The 13,027-nt window shown below is 39.1% G+C and overlaps 1 long non-coding RNA gene across 4 annotated transcripts in view; it reads left to right on the top strand.

Annotated features, from left to right (window-relative positions):
• LOC135322046 (uncharacterized) overlaps positions 1–13,027 on the top strand; it is a 209,028-nt gene that overhangs the window by 130,652 nt on the left and 65,349 nt on the right. For all 4 annotated transcript variants that reach the window (XR_010382332.1, XR_010382334.1, XR_010382331.1 and 1 more), the window contains one exon: positions 4,582–4,638. This is a non-coding gene — a long non-coding RNA (uncharacterized LOC135322046). The remainder of the gene's footprint in view (positions 1–4,581; positions 4,639–13,027) is intronic.

Below are 13,027 nucleotides of genomic sequence, written 5' to 3'. Positions count from 1 at the left end.
TACCATGTCTTCCAACAAGAACTGAAAGCTGAGGGTTCGTGAAAACGAACTGAAGGGTGGTATGTCTGGGTAAACTTATAAGGAATTTTTTCCCCCCAGAATCCACATACTTCATCAAGCCAATAGACGTTGGGTCCCAACAACACTGGCACCTTCAAAAGATTCGGTTTTCAGATGAAGCAACTGAGGCTTACAGGGAGGACCTTTCGAGAGCACCAGGCAGCAGCTGGAACGGTCATCCCGGGCAAGCAGGACTCCCACACCTTGCTTGCTGGCCTTTAAGATCCAGAAAGCTGGGGGCATCTCATCCCCTCCCACGTCAGACGTCTGTGCCCAGCCTGCTGTGTGACAAGGAAAGAGCCATGTGGCCCCTCTGTCCTAGCCTTCAGAGAGCAGAGAGGACCACACATATCAGGAGACAGACAGCAGCAGCCCTTGCCTGGGTTTCTGAATAAGCATCGCCAGCCTTCCCAAAGCATCCCTCATCCTCTGCTATGTTATTTCATAGAACGATCTGGTAAGGAATTCCTCCTCTTTACAAGACCTCTAGGGATGGGTAGAAAATCATCTCCAACCATTTCACCTGGAAATCTCCAAGGGGGACATGCAGGTCCTGTTGTGTTTTCAGCAGCTTTGCAGTTTTCAGCTGCTCTTTGGTATGTTTCTCAGTCCTGTGCTTTTCTTCATTTTCCCCAAGTGATTCATTAGTATTTTTCCTGTCGTACAGGGTTATGGTTAATATCCAAATTAATAGTCAAGGAAGCATCCAAATTTAGGGCAGCAGCTTTTCTACAGGAAATTGGGTGTTATTTTCTTTCCTAACAAAACCATTTAGATGGATTTTTAATTTTTTAATTTGGTTTTGAAATAGCTTCATTGTTTTTATGTGTTTATGAAATGAAAGACATACTTCTTACAAAATGTTATGAAAATCTCCAAAAATACAAAGAGATTGGTTAGCAAAGACTACCCCTGATTCCACTTCCTGGAGACAGTCTCTCTTCCCACTTGATTTAAATCTTTCTGGTCCTTTCTAGGTAATTAGAAATACAGCTGTCTGTATGTGTGTGGTGCATGACTATACTCTCTCTTTAGAACACTCCCAACTCCCTTGTCCCTTCTGTTTGCCAAGTGGTGCCCAGACTTGGTCCTACTTTAATTTTATAACCACAGACCTCAAGTGGGCCCTTAGCCAAGCTCAGCAATATGAATCCATTTCCCTCGTCGGTTCACTCTGCCATCTTCCACTGTTTTATGCCTTCTTTCTCCCTCTCCCAATCCTTAACACCCTTTCCCTTCCTCACATTCAGATGATGACCTTGTTTCTCATTTCACTGAGAAAATAGAAGCAATAAAATGAGTGCTGTCTCATTGCCCAGCCATCCAATCAAACTCACCAGCCTCCTGGCCCCTGTTCCCACTCTGCCTGTCCTCCTGCTCCTCCTCTGGCTGCGAGCACCCCCCGCACATGCACTGCATCCCATCCCTTCTCTCATCAGTTTTCCTGTCAACTCCTTCATTCCAGGTAGCTAGAAACATGCTGTCCTCTCAACCATCTTACAAACTTCTTGTCCTCATGTCTGCCCCACCTACCACCACATTTCTCTGCTCCCCCTTATAGCAGAACTTCTCAAGAGCTGGGTAGACTCACAATTTTCACTTTGTTGGGGTGTTTTTTGGGGGAGGAGGTAATTAGGTTTATTTACTTATTTTTTTTTTATTGGAGGCACTGGGGATTGAACCCAGGACCTCGTGCACGCTAAGCACATGCTCTACCACTAAGCTATACCCTGCCCCTCCCCCATTTCCACTTTGTACTGACTATATTTTCTTATTTTCTGTATTCTTAATGCTTTGGCATTTGGGGCCTTGATCCTAAAGACTGCCCCTGGCGGGGCTAGCTAATTCCTGGAGTTAGCAAAGGACTCCGCTGCAAGCACCTTCGATAGACAAACCACTCAATTCAGAGCCCCAACTATCTCCTTTATCAAACTGTCACACACCAAGCCAATATTCCCCTGCCCTAAGGTCAGGTACTGGGCAACTAGGGACCATCCCTATAGCCCAGAGCCAGCTAAAATTATCCAAACTATCCAATCTTAAGCTTATTCAACCTACCTACCCTGCCTCACCCATTCCTTCCTTTGAAAACTCCACTGAAGATTCTGCTCTGGGCCAAGCTCCCCTCTACCCTCTGCCTCCTGGGTGACCTTGGTGCTTCCCCATGTGGCCCTGCATGGTACGCCATGCCTCCCGTTTCTTGGGATCTGTGAGTATAAACTTTCTCTTTCATGACAGTCATTTCTGTGTTTGTGTCCTTTACCAGGCCTGATTAAAACAAATTCTGGGTACACATTTTAGAATACACGTCCTGCCTGGGTTTTCTCTTTACATGGCTGTAATCAGACCTTTGCCCCCGGCATTCCTCCGAAACAGATCTCAGAAGCACATCTGCTTCTCATCAAATTCAGTGCTTAATTCTTGGTCCTCCTGTAACTTGAGCTCCAGCATATGTGATAGGTACTCCTCATCTCCTTTTTAAATAGTTCTTCACTTGAGCTCTGGGATGCTACAATCTCCAGGTGCTTCTCCTTCCTCACTGGCTGCTCCTTCTCAGCCTCCTTTGCCCATCCTTCTTCTCTTTACGATGCCCGCATGTTCCAGCACCCCCCAGGGCTCCATCCTCAGGCACCTTCACATCTCTGTCTACTCTCAGGCTGGAGGTGATCTCATTCAGCCCCATGGCTTTAGATACCGTCTATGGACTGATGATTCAGATGTTTTTATATATTTATTTTTATTGAGGCAAAATTTACATAACATAAAATTAAACATTCATCATTTCAAAGTGTCTGATTCTATGGCATTTAGTATATTCCCAGTATTGTGTAACCATCTCTTCTACCTAGTTCCCCAACATTTTCATCACCTCAAAAGGAAGCCCTTTACCCATTAAACATCATTACCTATTCCTTCCTTCCCCAAACTCCTGGCAACCACTAGTCTGCTTTCTCTCTCTGTGGATTTACCTATTCTGGAAAGTTTCTTATAAATGATGATTCCCAGTTGTCTTATCTCCAGCCAGGACCTCTCCCCTGCATTCCTGACATCTAAGGATAACTGTCTCCTGGATACCCTCTCCTGGTCTCTAATTGATACAGCAAACTTTGTGTGTCCCAAAACACACTGTCAAGTTAGTCCCTTACTCCCCTGACTTTCTCATCTCTGGATATGACACCACCAGTCACCTAGTTCTTCACTTCAAAAAAAAAAAAAAAAAAAAACCAAACAAACTAGGAAACACAGTGATTCTTGTTTTCTGTCTTCATTTGTTTCTCCTCCATACTCCTCTCTTTTCCTTTTATTCCTCTTCCCACCAGTTTCATCCAGCAAAGCAAGGATGGAAAGCTTTGGTGGTGACAGGAAGGAGGGGGCGATAAGACAAGCTTCTGGTCTTGTTTGGTGGATCTTGTCATAACTGGGACAATCTGGAGCAGGTGATCTAAAAAAGGAAAAGTTAGTGCACACAGGCATTTTCTACATCAGAACCTGCCTGGGACAGCTGTGTGCTTGCTGGGCGGGTCTGGCCACTGAAGTCAGGAATGGGGATGGGTCCTGGTAGCAGTCATGGGCAGCTCAAGGCGCCTCTCTGGGGAGAGGGGAAGCCCCCATTAGTCCAGCCCCAAGAGGCTTTTTCTGCAAACTGTCTCCCCTCCCATCAGAACTTGCACTGGTGTCAATGTCCAAATTCAAGTCCCTCTGATGGTGGCCTCTGCCACTGTTCTCTGCTTAAGGGGGCATATTTCGGCTTTAGCATGTCATTCTTCATTCTGTCTGTTTCAAATGTGTTGCTGATAAATATAGCTTAGGACCAGGCGAAGTTTTTCTTTTGGAATTTCAAATCAGATATTTGAAATTGTTATTTTCTCCTTCACTTTAAGCCCTAAGTATGTCAGCACATGCTAACCAGCATGGAAGGAGGAAATCTTGCCTCATGTTGCTGGCATTTTTCTGTGATAGATGTGTAAAGATCTGTTAGCAATTAAAGATTGATTTCATTGTCCAAGAGATCCGGGGACTGGAAGCTTGGCACCACAGGGTATTTTGGGGGTCCAGGAAGTGGGACATGGGCATTATGCATGTTTCTTTCTCTGCTGAATAGCAGCTGCTTCTCTATCAGACGAGTTGGGCTTCCTGGGAAGAAAAGATTTGGGGGAATAGAATTGTATAGAGGGCCTAATGAATGTGGAAGGACTCAGAGTACAGCACTGTAAATAGTTAAAGAATAGAAACTTATTTTTAAACTTAAGAGTTAGCAATATTATAAGTAAAGTGGGTTGACTCTTTTTTTAAACCTACAGTAGATTTTATTTAAAACTGAATATTTAACAGCTAATTGGGTAAGCCTAAAGGCTTGAAATTACACATCTATGAATTTAGGCCTTGCGTTTTTGACACCTTGGATCCTATTCTCCTTCCTTTGCTATTTTTTTAACTTACTGCAGCAGATGAGGGGCTCTTAAACCATCTGTTAACCTTTCTTTCTCTCTCTCTCTCTTTTTTTTTTTTTTAACCACGTAGAGTCGCTCAAGGCAAGAAGACCCAGAGCCAGCAGGACTGAAACAAAAAGCAAAGGAGGTAAGCATGGCTGGAGATCATTGGGTTTGACATTTCAAGGCTTGAGCCTATTAATTTTTTATGCCCTGCTACTTGTATATCGTTAATAAAAATCTGACGAAAAACTTTTTAGGATGTATTTGTTGCTCTGGCTTTGATCTTAATGTTTGCAAACTAATACATTAATACATGTGAAGCCTTAAGGAGGTTTTCTAAGAGAGTATTTCCATACATTATATTTCCATTCCCATGTTAGGTAGCGGAGCCTCTGTGGGGTTGTTGATGGCAGTGGCATTCAATTTTGGTGGGAAATGTATCTCTTCGCTTGCCATTAAATGTCACTCCTGAAGCCTATGAAACCTTGTCATCAATATTTTACCAAAATTCACTTCTGTAAGATCCCATGCTTCTAAGATCTGTGGCCATTTCGAACTCTCCCTTTTGAAAAGAGATGTGGAACTCCAGTTATTTGTAATAGTAAAACTCATCCCACATTATGTTGTCAGAAGGCTTGCTGTCTGGTTATTAAAATGTCACTTAGGTTAGGTTGCAGAGATAGCTCAAGTGAGTCATTATCTCTGCCCCCTTTAAGGTGCCGGTTCCCTAGTAGTGGCAGCTGGGACTGACTAATTGAGCTGCGGTAAACTCAGTTGTCTAGAAACATAACTCATGCCAACAAAAACGTGTCATTTTGTTACTTATATGTTATGTGTATGTCCCCAAATGCAAAATGTAGTCATGGCATGACAAAATATTCTCAAAAAACTCCTACTAAACGGTATTTGAGGTTTGAGGGTCTAATGAATAATTAGATTACATTTGAAATTTTACCTTATAAAAATAAGGAGATAGGAAACTTGAATTATTACTCATTAAAAAATGATTGCTAACCCAATTTCGAACACTTTGCAGAGACATGTGGGTGAATCCGCTGTCGAAATGGCTCTTTAAGTTGTTCTTTACTCAAAAGTGACTGTGAAATTCTTTGAATATTTATGATTTATGCTGACTATCAGACAAGCTTCAGTAGTTTTCAGATTTTTATCCTTGTAAGTAATGTTTGACAGGTCGATTGCATTCTGATTTCTTAGTGGTTAATTATTCAGGTAAACGTTAAGTACGTTTTTCTTAGAGGAGAAGGAATGGAAAAAAGCGTACTGTGTAGGAAAGCAAAATTAATTCACTGTCGTGACCATTAAAATAACCACCCATCAAAATGATTGTTAGGGAGATTTCTTTTACTATTGTTCCAAAGAAATGAAATCATTGTAAAGATGATTATTTTTGAGGTCCACTAGAGGGAGTCATGCTGTACAGATATGTATTTTTAAATGAAAAAGATTTGTTTGTCATTGAGTTAGTAAATAAACTTGTGGTAATAGTATTATCAAAATTCAACAGCCGTGATATTTTAAGCCTGTCTTTTTATTTATGAATGTTGCTGGGTGGTTGATTTAAACTTGAACCCAGCTTTCCGGTGACAGAGGGGAGTGCTCTCTGCACTTCCACACATTTGTCCTACTTCTAATGGAATTCCTTAATTTTCTAATTCTGTTCACTATCCTGGGGCAATTTTGATATGCAAATAAGCTTTAGCGTTTAAAAAAATGGAAGCTTTTGCAATTCTGACTTTCATTTTTTTTTTTTTAGAGATTTTTTGTGTTTGGTACGGTAGCCCCACAACAGGGAATAAATGATTACAACTTCGTTTCTTCTGCGACTTTCAAGAGCATGTCTCCTGACTGGAGACCCTGTCCCTGGACCTCCTGGTGGTCTCCCTGACCAGTGCTTTAGCATAATGGGTAAATGACACCCTCCCATAATGGGTAAAAGACACAGGAGACTTGTCATCATCTGTCTTCCATGATGCAATGATGTGAAGCAGCGTCAGGTTTAATGTGTTTCATTTTTCAAAACTTAAAGCATGTAAAGTAATCTACACACATGCTTTTACAAATTTTAAGAAGTACTGAAGGGGTTGCAATGAAACACACAGCCCTGGATTCATCTTCCCTTCCTCCATGTCACCCCTCAGAGCGATCACTTTATAAAGTAAAATTTTTATTGAGGTGAAACTTACATATGTTCAGTGAAACCCACAGCTGAAAGTCTTCAGATAAATTGGTTTTGATTAATTGGTAACAGTTATATGACTACCACCACACTCTGGGTATAGGTCGTTTCTGTCACCCCAGAAAAGGCCCCTAGATCATAGTGACTTCACCATAGCGACTGTTAAAATAACCACTGATTAGAGTGATTGCTCTAGAAATTTCTTTTACTCTTGTTTCAAAAAAGAGGAAATAGTCATAAATATGGTTATATTTTAGATACACTAGAGGGAGTAATGAAGTCCAGTTTATCAGCTTTTTCCCTTATCTCTTATGCTTTTAATATCATACCTAAGAAATCATTGCCTAAACAAGGTCACTAATGTTTACTCCTGTGCTTTCTTCTAAGAGTTTTATAGTTCTTTGAAATTTTTTAAAAAATTAAATTACTTTTTTAAAAAAATTTTTGGGGGAGGTAATTAGGTTTATTTTTTTTTTTACCAGAGGTACTGGGGATTGAACCCAGGACCTTGTGCATGGTAAGAATGCACTCTGCCACTGAGCTATACCCTCCCCAAGAGTTTTATAGTTTTAATTTTTACATTTAGGTCTTTGAGTCTTCTGAGTTACGTTTTGTGTATGGTGTGAGGTAGGTGTCCAAATACATCCTTTTGCATGTAGCTTTCTGGCGGTCCCAGACTGTTCTTGCCCCCATCGAATTGTCTCGGTACCTGTGTCGAAAACCAGTTGGCCATGAATAGAAAGGCTTACTTCTGGGGTTTTGATTCTCTTCCATTGATCTAAATGTCTGTCCTTATGCCAGTACTGCACTGTCTTAATTATGGTAGCTTTGTAGTAAGTTTTGAAATTGGGATGTATACATCTTCCAACTTTGCTCTTGTTTTGCCATATTGTTTCAGCTATTCTGTGTCATTTTGCATTTCCATATGAATTTTAGATTAGCGTGTCAATTTCTGCCAAAAAAAAAAAAAAAAAAAAAAAAAGAAGAAGCCCAGCTGGGACTTTGATAGGGATTACACTGAGTCTTAGACCAGTTGGCAGAAAATTGCTATCTTAACAATATTGAGTCTTCCAATCCATGAAGATGAGATAGTTCTCCATTTGTTTAGATCTTCTTTAATTTCTTTCAATAATGTTTTATTGTTTCAGAGTATAAATTTTATACTTCTTTTGTTAAACTTACTTCTAAGTAAATTTATTTATTCTTTTTGATACTGTTGTGAATGGAACTCCTGTCTTAATTTCATTTCAGATGTACTCACTTATTAATGGTAGTCCTCTTTTTTTTTTTTTTTAAAGTGTATTTCCTGTTTTACAAGATTATGTTGTCTGAGAATAAAGATAGTTGTATTTCTGCCTTTTCAGTCCGGATGCCTGTTATTTCATTTTCTTGCCTTATTTCCCTAGCCAGAACCTCCAGGATGATGTTGAATAGAATGTTAAGAGTAGACACCCTTGTCTTGCTCTCAGTCTTAGGAGGAAAGCATTCAGTCTTCAGTTAGCAGAGATTTTCAGTTTTGATGAAGTGCATGTTATCAATTTTTTTCTTGTGTAGTTAGTGCTTTTTTGCCTTCTGTCTTATATCTTGCCTATATTTGTTCTGCACCTCAATTCCAACGTTGGTTGGGAGTGTTTTTCACACCAACAAGCAACGCTCCTACACCAACTGGTGTCCTACAGTCCACTCAATTCTGAGACCATCTACCTGGAGATAGTGTCATTTTGCACAGGTTAAGAGCTCAGTCCCACAAGATTTCCCTCCACTTCATGTGCCCATTGCAAGCCCATGTTGTTACCTGTGCTTCTGACTGTCCAAACGAGCTACAGATTGGAGGTTCTCATGACCCTCTCCTTGGGTTTGATTCATTTGTTAGAGCAGCTCACAGAACTCAGGAAACCCATTTACTCACTAGGTTACTAGTTTATTACAAAGGATATTAAAGGACATAATCAACAGCGAGATGAAGAGATACACAGGACAAGGTTCTGAACAAAGGAGCTTTGTCCTCCTGGGGTTTGGGTCTGGCAAGGTGGCACGTGGAAGTGTTCTGGTTCCCAACTTGGCAGCTCTCCAGACCCTGTCCTTTAAAGTTTCTATGGAGGCTTCATGACATGGGCGTGACTGATTGAACCACTGGCCAATGGCGATTGATTCGACCTCCAGCCCCATTCCCCTCCCTTCCCCAGAGGTCAGGGGGGTGGGACTGAAAGTTCCAACCCTCTAATCACATGATTGGTTCTCCTGGCAACCAACCCTATCCTTAGGTGCTTTCCAATAGTCACCTTATTAACATTAAGAGACACCTTTATCTCTTATCACAGGATATTCCAAGGGTTTTAGGAGCTCTGTGTCAGAAACGGGATGAAGACCAAATTTATATTTCTCGTAATAAATGACAATATCACAGTCTACTTCAAGGTTACATAGATTTTCTTCTATGCTTTCAATAGAAGTTTTGCGCTTTGTCTTACAAGTTTGTCTGTGATCCATTTCAAATTAATTTTTGTGTAGTTGTCGATTTCTCCCTTTACTTTTGTCATTTTTGCTTCATGTATTTTGAAACTCTGTTACTAGGTAATATTCATTTAGGATAATTATATCTGCCTGATTGCACCTCTGTCATAAAATATTCCATTTTATCACTAGTAATACTCTTTGTCTTGAAGTCTACTTTTCTGACATTAAAATAGCCACTGAAGCATTCTTATGCTTACTTTTGCATCAGATATATTTTCCCACACTTTTACTTTCAGTCACACTTTCTTTTATATTTTAAATGCACCTTTGAATGGTAGCATATAGCTGAATATGGCTTTTATATGTACTTTGACATTCTTTGCTGTTTGGTTGAAATAGTTATTGGTATGATTAAGTTTAAGTCTACCATCTTATTTGTTTTTTGTTTTCTTCTTTTGGCCTTCATTCCTTTGATCCTTTTATCTTGCCTTCTTTTGGATGAATTGAATGTTTTCCGTATTTTATTTTATTTCTACTATCTGCTTTTTAGTTACACTTATTTTTATTATGTATCAGTGGCTGTTCTAAGACTAGCCATATGTATCCTTGATGTATCAAAGAGCATTTAAAATTACATTGTACCATTATTCACATCTAATACATCTCATTTCACACCACATACTTCCCATGCCACAAATTCAATAACATTAAAATAGAATCATTCCATTTATCTGCTCTCTGACTCCATCCTTCATGCTATTGTTGTTATATCTGTTATTTCTACATACCTTATAAGCCCTATGTTACAGTGCGATTATTTGGCTTTAAACAGTCAGTTTTTAAGGTAAATATAGGAAGAAAAATGTCTTGTATGTAACAAAGTTATTTCCCATTCCCAGAGTTCTTTGTTCTTTGCATAGATTCAAGTTTCCATCTGGTATCACCTTACTTTAGCCCAAAGAACTTCCTTTAGCATTTCTTGTATTACAAGTCTAATGACAAATTCTCCTAGCTTTCATTTATCTGAAAATATCTTTATTTCATCTCATTTTTGGAGGGTTTTTACTGAATATAGAATTCATTGTTGACAGCATTTTTCTTCAACATTTTAGAGATGTCATTTCATAGTCAACTGGCCTCCATTATTTCTTACAAGATGTCAGTGAACAGCTGTATATTTTTTCAAATATTTTCTGCTCCTCACCCTCTCCTTCTGGAACTTCAATGGTGTACATTGTTAGACCATTTGATATTATCTCAGAGTTCATTGAGACTTTGTTCTTCCGTTTTGTGTGTGTGCAACTTTTTATCTCTGTTCTTTATCCTGGATAATTTCTATTAAACCACCTTAGCAGTATGCTTACTCACTCTTCTGCCCTTCTAATCTATTGTTAAGATTATTCAGTACATTTTCCATTACAGGTATTGTACTTTTCAATTTAAAAATTTCTGTCATTTCCATTCTCTGCTGAAATTTTTTTGTGTATATATATATATATATATATATATTTATTTATTGAAGTATAGTCAGTTTACAATGTTGTGTCAATTTCTGGTGTACAGCATAATGCCTCAGTCATACATGAACATACATATATTTGTTTTCACATTCTTTTTCGCCATAAGTTACTACAAGATATTGAATATAATTCCCTATGCTATACGGTATACACTTGTTGTTTATCTATTTTATATATATTAGTATCTGCAAATCTCGAACTCCCAATTTATCCCTTCCCACCCTGAAATGTAGCTATTCTGTTTGTTTGTTTTTTGTTTCATTTTTGGAATTGAACCCAGGACCTTGTGCATGCTAAGCATGCACTCTACCGTGGAGCTTTGCCTCCCCATTGAAATTTCTGTTGATGCTTTGAATACTTTATGACAGCTGTTTTGAAGTCCTTGTTTACTAATTTCAACATCTGAATCATCTTGGGATCTATTTTTATTGAATGGGGTTTTCCCTCCATGACTATCAGTCACATTTTACAGTTTATCTGTACACCTAAATTTTTAGAAATTGTATACTGGGCATTTTGCATGACATATTGTAGAAACTCTGGATTCTGTTATAGTTCTCTGAAGAGCATTGCTTTATGTTCTATCAAGCAGTCTAATTGGTGGCAAATAACCTTGTCCTTGAGGTTATTTCATTTTCTTAGGGTGACACTTTGTTAGGGTAAGTGCATTTCAGTGTTCCGTTAGTCTTAAGGCAAACGCTGCATCCTGGGACACAGTCCTCTAAAATTCATCCTTCTGTGGTTTTAATGGAAAGCCTGATTTTTTAACAAGTCCCTCTGACTTGGGAGGATTATAAATCCAAACCATCTCCCCTGCAGTGGGTGAAATCTAAAAACTCCACTCAGTTTTGCCAGTCTTTCAGCTGCTGCTTTCCAGCAGGTTTCTTTGTTTCCCTGCATATTCTTAGTTCACAGTGAGCTAAGGATTTGAGGGGAGTTTATATGCAAATTTGGTGACTCCTTATTCTGTGGTTCCTTTTTTTCCCACCTGGCTTTTTCCTTCTCAATTTTCAGCTTCTCTGGCTACTTCAACTCTTAACACTTCAAGCCAGCTCAGGCTTTCAGTTTCATTTCTAGCTGCTCCACCACATACAGACTAGGGAGTGCCTTTGGGGAAAATTAGAAAGACACAGATCTCACCCTGTGTAATTCTCTTCTTTCAGAGATTGAATCCTCTCCTCTTTATGCCTGCTTCCGGTCACTTTCTAGTGCTTTCAAATAGTTTTTTAAATATTCGGCCCAGAGTTTATAATTATTATCTACAGAAGTGGTAGACTGACACTACAATGTAGTCTTTCATTATTGAAACCATAATTTCACAGCAATCATGTTTAACCATTTCTAGTATAAGATCTTCTGAGGTAATTTCCATACTCTAAAAACTATGCTTATGCCTGAATGTCTCAACTTTGGAATTATCTAGTGGATTTTTGCTATGTTAGATGAAAATTTAACTTAATTTATATGTCTTTCACCTCCTCTGGCTCACTCATACCAATATAGTTACATCACTGTTTTTAGTTATTTTAATTGTTACGTATGTAACTTTCAATATCCTTCTTAAAACTATATTTCTTATTTATCAACTCTGGACAGTATCTTAGTTATCCATGTAGTAAAATGAGGATATTATCACTTTTAACCTTCCTTCTTCCTCTTTTATTTTTTTGCCTTTCCACCCCCACTTCCATAGCATAGTATGCTGTGCCTTTATTTTTGCACTGCCAAGCATAATGCCATTTAATTTCCATTTTATAAACGCAGTTATGGCTTCTGTGACTTACCTATGGCCTGACTCAACATTTATTAGTGCAACAAATATTTATTGCAGACCTACCGTGTGCTAGCCACTGTCCTTGGTGCTGGGCATACAGCAGTGAATACAATAGTGAAGAAAAATCCCTGCCCTTGTGGAACATACTTTATAGTGGGGAGTGGGGTGGAGGCAGAAAATAAACAAGATGAAGAAGTAAAATATTTAGTATGATAGTTGTGCTTAGGAGAGAAATTAAGCTACGAAGGGATACAGGGAGTGTGTGTGTGTACATGTGTGCACACATGCCTGTGTGTTTTGCAGTTTAGACAGAATGGTTAGAAAAGTTCTCTCTAAAAGGCAGTATTTGAGTAAATTCTGAAGGAGGTAAGGGAATAATCCAGGAGTATCTGGGCAAAGAGTTCTGGGTAGTAAGTACATATTCATCATAAAGAGTAAATATTATTTCCCTTAGAGCTAAGAAGAGACTCTGACAACATTCCTTCTCAATGATCCAAGGGCCCCACTATTGTGCCACTCACAGAATGTTCAAAAGAATTTGTTCTTGTTCTCAACTAATTGCTCACAGTCATGTCACGTTTTCCCC

This window comes from Camelus dromedarius, chromosome 9, assembly GCF_036321535.1.
Source record: "Camelus dromedarius isolate mCamDro1 chromosome 9, mCamDro1.pat, whole genome shotgun sequence".
Lineage (NCBI taxonomy): Eukaryota > Metazoa > Chordata > Mammalia > Artiodactyla > Camelidae > Camelus > Camelus dromedarius.
This window is presented reverse-complemented; position numbering and strand designations above follow the sequence as displayed.